The sequence below is a fragment of the Gorilla gorilla genome, chromosome Y (assembly GCF_029281585.2).
Source record: "Gorilla gorilla gorilla isolate KB3781 chromosome Y, NHGRI_mGorGor1-v2.1_pri, whole genome shotgun sequence".
NCBI classification, from domain to species: domain Eukaryota; kingdom Metazoa; phylum Chordata; class Mammalia; order Primates; family Hominidae; genus Gorilla; species Gorilla gorilla.
Window position 1 is genome coordinate 44,363,656 of NC_073248.2, and position 10,910 is coordinate 44,374,565.

General features: G+C 32.7%; 1 pseudogene; it reads left to right on the forward strand.

The window, feature by feature from the left end:
* The first annotated feature begins 201 nt into the window (after positions 1–201).
* On the forward strand, positions 202–10,381 carry LOC129530373 (testis-specific XK-related protein, Y-linked-like; annotated as a pseudogene).
* Positions 10,382–10,910: the final 529 nt, after the last annotated feature.

A 10,910-nucleotide genomic window follows, 5' to 3' on the forward strand; every position in this document is an offset into this window, starting at 1 on the left:
TGCTGTGGTGAGGCCACCTATGCTTTGTATAGGTTTGAAATTAATTGAAAAGCTATTGACATATTCTAATGTTATTTGCTATGAGCTTTATTATTGTGCAGGTAATTTTGGATCAAATTACCCTAAAGTTTTTCAGTGAAGACTTGAGGAGAAATAAAGCTGCATTACTTTTGTTGGCACATTCTTCCCTTAGGACCTATCATGAGGTAAGCAACGCAAATATCTCTCATTCTGTTTCCAACAAGTAAATAGAATATGAATAGTTCACTAACAAGATTAAGATGTGATCATCATTCTTCTAATAGAAATGTGTCCCTGTTTGGTTTTCACAATTCTGAATTTTTTTCTATGCAATTTTTATCAGTCATAAGGTAATGATAGTTTTTAAAAAGTGCAAATGGGATTAAGTCAGTCATTTTTTCTGTTCCTTTTAATATGATTCTCGTTCAGCCTAATGGGCATTCTAAATAGTTATGAGGAATAGAAATATAACCTTAAATTAATGAATGAGAGTAGAGTGAGTGAGAAGAGACTATGGTTCAAAAATAATCTTGTAGATTTTATTTGTCAACTGATGTGATTTAATATGTTAGTGGTAGATTTTCTAGACTCCTTAAATTCGTAGTTGTGACTTTGAATATCAAAACATAGCTAAGCAATTCATTTCCATATGACTTCTATGAGAATATATATATATACAAACACACACACACACATACACACACACACACAGCCACACAGAGCCCACCCCCCCACACATACACACATCTGTTAGCTCTGTATATATATTCTTTTGAAAACAGAAGATACTTATTTTTAATTGGGTTATTATTTTCTTATTCTTTTGAATCTGTTTTTAGTTCCTTGTATATTTTGATTAACCCCTTTTCTGATGTACTCTTTGCAAATATTTGCTGTCATTCTATTACTCTGGTGACTTATTTTATTTTATTTTTATTTTTTGCTGTATGGAAGTTTTCTAGTATGATGTAACCTCATTTTTCTGTTTGTGTGTTTTCTGCTTGTTTTTTTGTCTTATCCAAAAAATACTCTTGCCCAGACCAAGATCATTAAATGTGTTTTGTGATTTGTTCTACTAGTTTGACATTTTGGTGTTTTCATTACATCTTTATTTTTAAATGTTTTTAAAAATATATTATTATTGGTGAGGTCTCACTATTTTACCTAGTGTGGAGTGCAGTGGCACAAGTCTTTCATGCTACAGCTTTGAACACCTAGGCCCAGATGATCCTCCAGTCTGACACTGCTGAGTAGCTGAAACTATAGGTGCACACCACTCCACTAGGCATTTTAATCCATTTGAGTTAATTTTTGCATGTGGTGAGAGATAGCGTTCTTATTATATTCTTCTACATGTAGCTCTCTTGTTTTCTCAGCACCACTTATTGAAGAGACTGGTCTTTCCTCATTTTGTGTTCTTGGCACCCCTGCAGTATATCAGTTGGCTATACAGGTGGAAATTTATTTTTACTCACTGTATTATATTTTATTGGTTTATAGCATTGTGACATTGTCAGTTCACTCCACAACGCCAATCCCACTGCCATCTTCAGGAGTGCTTTGGCTATTCAGGATTTTTTTGTGGTTTCATATTAATTTAGGATACTTTTTGATTTCTGTGAAAAACGTCATGGGTGTTTTGATAGATATTGCATTCAATCTGTGCACTGCTTTGGATCATATAAACATTTTAACGACATTACTTTTTCCAGTCAATGAACATAGATATTTTTCCATTTATTTATGTCATTTTAACATTTTATTAATGTTTTATAGGTTTCAGAATGTAGATTTTTTTTTACCTCCTTAGTTAAATTTACTGCTTTTTATCCCCCATAGCTATTGTAAATGAGATTTTTTTCTTAAGCTTTTTTAATATATATATTTGCTATTAGTGTATAGAAATGCTATGGAGTTGTATATGTTGATTTTGTAAACGGAAACTTTACTGACTTTCTGAATTAGTTCTAACTACTTTTCAGTGGTGTGTTTAAGGATTTTCATATCACGTCATTAGCATATATGGAAAATTTTACTTCCTCTCCAATTTGGGCACATTTTCTTACTTTCTCTTGTCTAATTACTCTGGCTAAGGACTTTCAGTATTATGTTAATATAAGTAGTGAAAGTGAACACCCTGGTCTTCTTTCAGATCTTCACAGAAACCTTTCAACTTTTAACTCCCGTTGAGTGGATATTAGCTAAGGTTTTGTCATACATAGCATTACCTGCTTATTTGGGTCTAGGTCATTTGTTGTGTTGAGTTACAGTTGTTCCATGCATAATTTGTTAAGAGATTATACTGTGAAAAATGTTGAATTTTATCAATTTTGCTTCACATATTGAAATGACTGCATAGATTTGTTCTTATTTTGTTGATGTAATGTTGACATTTAATGATTCTTGTGTATTAAACCATTCCTGCATCCCTGTAATCTCTCTTGATCACAGTGAATGACTTTCTAAATATGCATGATAAGTCATTTTCCCAGTATTTTGTTGAGGGTTTTTGCACTATGTTTTTCAGATTTATTGGCCCATAGTTTTCTCTTTTTTCTTGTATCCTTGTCTGGTTTTGAAATCAGCATAATGCCATCCTGACGGAATGAGTTGGAACAAACAGTTCCCATGTATTCATTTCTGTTTAATGATTTTGTTTTTGTTTTGACTAGATTAAAAAAAAAGTGGCAGTAGTTTATTTTTTGTGGTAGGTAGAATGCAGCAGTGAATACGTCAGGTCCTGGGCTTTTCTTTAATAGGTGCCTTTTTATTGCTGATTTGATTTCTTACTATTAATTTGTTTCTTGGTATCAGTTATGGTATCTCTTTTTTGGCTCCGATACACTTTATTAAGAGTTTGTTTGTTTGTTTTTACTTTTGAGTTTAGCTTTCTGTTTTTATAACTCCTTGACTGAAACGTCAGGTTGTGTATTTAATATCTTCTTTTAGTTGAAGGCATTTATTGCCATAACTTCCCTCTTAAAACTGCTTTGAATGTATCCCATAGGTTTTGCTGTGTTGTGTTTCTGTTTTTGTCTCAATAAATAGGGTGTTTCTCTTTAATGTCTTCATTGACTCAGTGGTTGTTCAGGAGTATGTTGTTTAATTTTGAAGTGCTTATGAATTAGTGATTTCAGAAGAGATACTTGATATGACTTTGATCTTTTCAAATTCATTAAGATGTAATTTTTTGGCTAATGTATGATATATCCTGAAAGATGTTCCATGTATGCAGTGGAGAAGAATGTTTACTCTATAGCTCTTGGTAGGATAGTTCAGTAACTGTGTTTTGCATTTTCCCTATGGGGCATTTTAATCCAATGTTTAGTTGTTGAATTATGTCTGCATTATCCATTCATTGCTAAAAGTAAGGTGCTGAAGTTTTCTAGGATTATCTTGCACTTCTCTTCTTCCTTTGGAGCTATTAACATCTGCATTATATATATGCACTTATTACTTATATAGCTGTATTCCAGATATAATATTTTCTTTTTTTTGTTTTGCTTAATTCTGTATCCTCTCTTTGTCTTTGATATTTGGTGGTTTGATTAGATTAAGTTATGGGAATATTTTTATTGAAATTGAATGTGATTGGAAGCCTTCAGTATTCCTGTAGCAGAATATTAGTATTTTATATAAATTTGGAAAGGTTTCTGTTATTATTTATCTAAATAAGCTTTCTACTCTTTTTTTATACTTCTTATTGAGATGGAGGTTTGCTCATCTCTCAGGTTGGAGTGCAATCATGTGATTGTAGCTCACTGCAACCTCCACGTCCTCAGTTCCAGTGATTTTCCTGAGTTCCAGTGACTCTCCTGACTCAGACTTCTGAGTAGCTGGGATTACAGATGTCCACCAATATACCTGGCTAATTTTTGTATTTTAGTAAAGAAACAGTTTCACCATGTTGTGCAGGATGCTCTCAAGCTCTTGACAACATATGATCCACCAGCCTTGGCCTCCCAAAGTGCAGCGGATACAGGCATGAGTCATTGGGCCCAGCTCTACCACACTCTTGAATGCCAGTGTCTGATACCTTTGCTCTTTGGATGTTACCCCATTAATCTCATAAATCTTATTTATGTGTTCTCTCTGATTGCATATTTTCAATTGACTCCTCTTTGAATTTTGCTGCTTGACCACTTCTGTTGTCACTACTGTCAGTTGCATTTTTTATTTTGTTGTGTTTTATTCTTCAAGATTTCTGTGTGTTTTTCCATCCCATTATTTTAAACTCTCAGATAAGTTTCTCCGATAAATTCCAGAATTCTTTGCTGAAGTCCTCTGCATTGTCGTAAAATAAATATTTTGAATTCCTTGTCAGGCCATGTTCCATGTCCATCTCTTTTGGGTCAGTCACTGCTAGCACCTTATTTTGACCACCTGATGCCATCATGTTTCTCTCATTGATCCTAATCCTTGTGACTATGCATTGATGGCTGTGCAGTGATGTAGGTGCCTAATTCAGTGTTCATGGTTTGGCTTTGTTTGGAAGCTTTCTTCTACAGTAAGCCTGTACAGAGATTCAGGGCAAGGAGAAGAGGGAAACTAAGGTCTTTAAATCTATGATTACTTCAGCCCTGGTAACACAAGGGAAAATACTAATGAGCAGAATTTCATGGCTGGAGTAATTTGACTGGTAAAGCTGACTCAGTGCCAGGTTTATAACTGGGTTAAGAGAAAAGTTATCATAAAAGAGTAGTAAAATAATAATCTATACTGGAGGTAATATAATATGGTAAAATTTGATCAAGTAGGCAGCAGTAAGACAAATGAGTCCTCTGCCATGAGTAACTTAGCAGGAATAAGTAACTTTGAGGGAATAAGTTACTTAGTCTTTGTAGGATTCAGTATCTTCCTTTGAGAATAATGCATTTTCCAAATTACATAAGATTATTTACATGATGAAATCAGCATTATTAACACTCAATACATATACCCATTAACCAAAATTTTGGAAGGTTGGGGAGCATAGATAGAAGCTCCAAAAGTCAAAACATGACTGTAGCCATAGAATAAAATACAGTTGGTTTCCAAGTATCTGAGAGGTTTCTTATGGTTTTCATTGTGTCTTAGATTCGTGATGAAGAAATAAACAATCCCCAGTTCCTGCCCTGGAGAAGCTCATTGCATAGAAAAAGGAACCAGGCTGATATACATGCCACAGTACAGTAATGAAACAACATAAATCACAAGCAGCCAAGTCCAAAGGTAAGATACCTAATTTGAAATTTTGCGTTCTGTTTCATTTGCTTCTTGCTGTTGTGGTTAACCATCTCTATATGTGTTAAATTCAACCCCCAGGGGTTAACACGGGCTGTAGTACCAGAACTTACCTTCCAATTTTTCTTCCAATGGTGGCTGTTAACCAAGTATTGGTGAACATCCTATATGAGGATTCTACTAAAAGTAAAGCTACCCTGACTGCGATGCTTGGATGATATAATTTTCTGTGTCTAAGAAAGAGGAAGAAAGTGTGTGCTTTGTAATTTCTATAAATGATTAAGTGCTGACACACTAGTAGCTGAAAGACAAACTATTTCTGCCTATTGAAAGAAAAAATGAAAAAATTATAGAAAATCCATTTATTAGTTAAAATATTCTAATTTTTTAATTTAGATTTTATCAATATTTATACAGAAAAGTAAAAAGAATAATAAGAAGAAAGAGCTGGAGTATAAACATTACCAAAATTTAGGTATTCCATATTCACTTATGTGGTGGTATATCCTAAATTGGTGATCTGCCACTATAACCTAACTTTTTTACTGCTTTATTTTCAAATGAATACTCTTCATAGGCAGTTTGATGATAATTCTTAACTAATATTTTTTACAAGTTCACATAGCATAATTTGAAGAACAAATTTTTTCTTTAGCAGGAAAAGCTCTCATTTGAGAAAAATATGTAGATAATTTTAAAAATAAGCACGGCTTTTGAAACACAGATAAATATAAATACATCAGTCATAGTATCTTAGAGATCTTAGACATATTATGAAAAAGTACTTCCCACATAATTCACTTAAAGTAAAATAATGTCAGAAAGAAAAACAGTAGCTGCTATCAGAACCTTCAAAATAATAGTAATTAATAATTAGAATTTACTTCACTGTTTTGCTTCTCATCTTCAGAGAATCATTGTCTATATTTTCAGCTATGCATTCATTTGCAAGAGCACTGTTTCTGGTGGAATATATATATGTGTGTGTGTGTATATGTGTGCGTGTGTGTGTGTGTGTGTATATATGTATATATATATGTGTATATATATATATATATGACTACTGCATCACAGAATTCATGTGATAAGTAGCACCAGCATTTTTGTGTCCCACAAATCTTTCTGGTGGGTGAGATCTAACAGGGAGCAGGTATTCCCACTTAAAAAGTGCTTCACAACCTGAGATCAGAAGAAAAAATAATGCTTGTACTATGAAAATAATGATCTTGTCCACTCTTCTTTCCATCTAGTGACAAATTAATATTAACAAAAATTCACTTATCAACACAACCATTTTGAAAGCGTACTTTAAATTTTCTTGTTAACAACAAGTTGAGTGACCATTACAGATGTTTAACCACAGACCACTCAGGTCCATATTTTAATGGCATTACATCTGTTTATTTAAAAAAAGTTATTTGTTTAAAAAATCTCCTTTGAATATATATATTAACTATGTCAATTCAATTGTTAAATAAATTAACATAAAATGTGTTTTTAAAAGGAAACTCTTCTCTCTACATGGATCCCACATGACAAAGATCTGAATTTTTAAGCAGTGAGTTCAGCTAGAAACTCATACAGGGTGCTAGAAAATATACTCACACAGAGAAAAACATAAAGAAATATAATTTCACATTTTTCAATTAAAGATCTGTTAATTCAATTAAGAAATGCTGTCAGCTGTCCTTTTAACGCTCAGGTTGCTCTTGAAATAAACTAAATGTTGTTATCATTTGTTAATTTACATATATTACTTCCCACCCTCAGTGTCAGTTCTGTGTAAGATTTGAACATTACTACTTACATTTTTGGACTCTAGCAGACATTTAGAACTAATAAAATGTACTCAAAATTTCTCTTCTCACATTATGATTTTTAAAGCCATACCTCTCTTAGAATTTAACTAAAATAACATTAAGCAACTTCAAGTTTATACAAATCTTTTTAATGCATACGTTTTAAAGATAAACTATTTGTAGCATTAAATTTGGCTCTGGTTACTCTGAGGATTCAGTATTTTTAAACATGTGATTCTATAAAACCCACTTTGATTACAAATGCCAAGTATAAGGGGGAGCACTAAAGAAATACATATATTTTTTTAATTTAATATTGTCTGATGTAAATGGTTTTAAATGTATTCCTGATGGCTACAAAATGTTAAACTGGTTGTTCAAAAAAAAAAAAAACCACAAACAAACAAAAAAAAACCATGAGTTAATTTTTTCTAAATGAAAAATGGACTTTCAAAGTAAACAATTATTAATGAAGAAAAACAGCTTTATAATTTAAAAATTCATGAGTAATTGCTTTGTCTATGTAATATATTTCTTTTAAACAGTTTACTATCTTTTTGAGGTTCTTTACACAGCCAATAGCTGGTGCCACATGTAGATCAAAACCAGGACTGATGGTAATGGGAGAGCTACAGACTGGAAGTGCTGGCTCTTCTGGCAGTTCTTCTTATGCATTACAGTTAAGCTTTTGATGCAGGGAAGATAACATCAATTAATTCCTAGTAATTTAGAAAAAGGAATCATATATTATTACTAGAAAACATATGGTAAGAAAAATGTGTCTTTTCAAGAACATGCTTTTATGTTTATTTGACATAATTAAACATCTCATTATGTCTTAAACAATTTTGAATTTTATTCCAAAGCAAAATTATTTAAAAAAAGAAGTCAATCAATAAATGAAATTCATTTCCATAATTAATTTTTGAAGAAATTTCCAAAACCTGAGAACTTGACTGAAAAGAAAAATAACATTCTAGATTAATCTACTCTTTTAATTACATATTAATGGAAAAATTATTTTCAATAAAAATAAAATGCATGAAAATTATCTTATTTTTCTTGTATTATGAGACATATAAAGAAATTCATCACAAATATGATATGAAAAATAGGTTTTTGCAAGATGGATGTTTTACTCAATTAGGAGTACAATCAAGGGACAGGCATGATGACTCACACCTGTAACTCCAGCACTTTTGGAGGCCAAGCCAGGCAGCATACTTGAAGCCAGGAGCTTGAGACAGGCCTGGCCACTATGGTGAAACCCCATCAGGTGCAGAGGTGCTCACCTGTAATCTCAGCTAATCAAGAAGTTCAGGCAGAATAATCACTTGAAACTGGGAAGCAAGGGATTGTAGTGTGCCAAGAGTGCACTGCTGTACGCCAGCCAAAGAGACAGTGTGAGATTCCTTTATACAAATAAAAGAAAATAAATTCAATCAATTAAGAAGTGAGATATACTAATTTACTTTTCAATGCAGTTTGTGGCAACTATGAATTTTAATTACAAAATGCCTTGAATACACTGCCTCCCAAAGTGCTGGGGTCAGGGGACAGGCAAATAGAATTCCCAAGGCAAAAAGTCCTATGCCTATTTCCTTTGCCCAAGCAATCCTCCCATCTCTGCCTCCTGAATAGTTGAGACTACATGCATGTGCCACCAGGCCCAGCTAATTTTTTTTTTCTGTTGTTGTTGTTGTTGCTGGGCTCCAGTGATCTACTCACCTCGGCCTCCTAAAGTGTTAGGATTATAGATATGGGTCACTACACCAAGCTAAAATTTACTTTCTAAAATTTAATTTTTAGGTCATTTATTTTTATTCAGTCTTATTTCCCATAAATGAAGTTAAGAATGTTATTGCTTCAGAGTTTCTTTTTGGGTATTCCTGAAGTAATAAATGGATTCTTAACATTCATTTTCTAAATGGTGTTAGAAAATGAGTAATTGCTTCAGATGAGTAATGATTATTTGGCGTCTTTTTGTTTTCTGGTTTCATTTCATTGTGTATGAAGAATGTATTTTTTTAACCTGCCTGTATATGTGAAATGAATTTTTAGTCTTTCAACACAATGTAGTACAAAACTGTTTAAACTGGTTATTCAACTACTACATAATTTTGGTTTTCTTCCTTCTGCATATTGGTCAAATTATTGTGACAACAATGTCAAAATTAATTCACTTATGAAAAACTTTCTGATATAATGACATAAATACAAATGAACAAAAACAAGCACATGCATACCAATTAATTTCTAAAACTTTTAATTTTTCTGCTAGTCTAGTACCTTGTATTGCATCACTTAGCAAAATCTGTCAGCTCCACCTCCAGAATTTACTTTAACTCCACAGCGTATGTCTTGTTTCCTGTTATCACCTTATTCTAAAACACAGCTTATATTACATTCACCATCTACTTTAGACTGTAATTTCCTACTTTACACTATAACTTTCTGTAAAAAGAAACTACCTTTTCAAGGTCTAATTTAAGTAATTTTATTTTTTCTTAATTGAGACTTCTTTCTGTGTGCTGTCACACGCTATAGCATCAGATATGAATATCTCTATCCCATTTCAGCTGTTCCAGTTTTTTTTGGGGAGGGGAATGTGTATATATATTTATAAATGTGGGTATATATGTATTAGCTTATTATTTGTTTTTCCCATGTGTAATATATGTTTTGCATGCAAATATTTACTAAATCCCTGATAATGGAAAGTTAACAAATCTTTTTTTCCTTTTTTAAGTAAATTATTTTCTGAAGGAGGAGGGTTGGGAGGAATATATCTTAACATGGCAAGTTTAAAAGAGAAAGTGGCCATTACTATAATGAAAATTATTCTGTAACATTTTCATGTTTATCTAATAGCATTGCTGATGACATTTTCCCTTTTATCAGCTGTGTAAGGGGCCATTCACTGCAATATACTGGCCATCCACACCAGCAACGACTTTGCTGCCATTAAGCTACAGGTGATAAAATTCATCCGTGTCGTGGTATGGTGTTCCTTGGTGGTAATCTCATGTGTAATGGCTCTGTCATTTTTCCCTGCATCTCTGAAACTGAGAAGCCTACCCTTTCTATTAATCATGTATTTTGTATTATTGTTGGCACCATGGCTGGAGTTTTGGAAAAGTGGAGCTCATCCTCCCAGCAACACAGAAAATAATTCTAGCATGGTGGGTACAGTACGGATGCTTATTTTAACTTGCTAGCATATGTTGCCATCAACTTCTCTTGCTGGTCAGCAGTGAAACTGTAGCTGTCAAATGAGGAAGTAATTGACAAGAGACAGGTGGGCCATAGAATCCTACCCTACAGCTTTGAATTTTTAGAAAATGTGATAATAATATTGATATTTAAGTTCTTTGGAGGGAAATTTTACTGAAGACTTGTGACTCATTAATTGCCATGTAGCTCATCATAACCTACCTATTAGCCATTATTTTAGGCTCCTCTTCTGTCAGTATTTGCACTCAAGGTCATCAGGCAAAGTATTGCCAGAACATACTGAAAATCATCCAGAAGCATTGTGATATTGTGTAAACATGTAGAGAAAACTCAGTTAAAAGAATAAAAATAAGCAGCTGAAGAATTACTATTATTCATGGAGAAGGGTTGGATATTTTCAATAAAAAAGAATGCAATATCCACAAAATACACATACATACTTTCACAGAACTAAGAGTAGAGAGGCTGAATGTGACTTTATAAAGATACTCATAAAAAATTATAAACAGCAAAATCTTGGAAGTAGTTTCTAATAAAATTGATTTTTCTCCTGTGACTGCATTAGTAATTTTTGTTTTCTTAAATATAATTGTACAACTTTTTAAACAAAACAAGATGAAAAATCCATGTGGG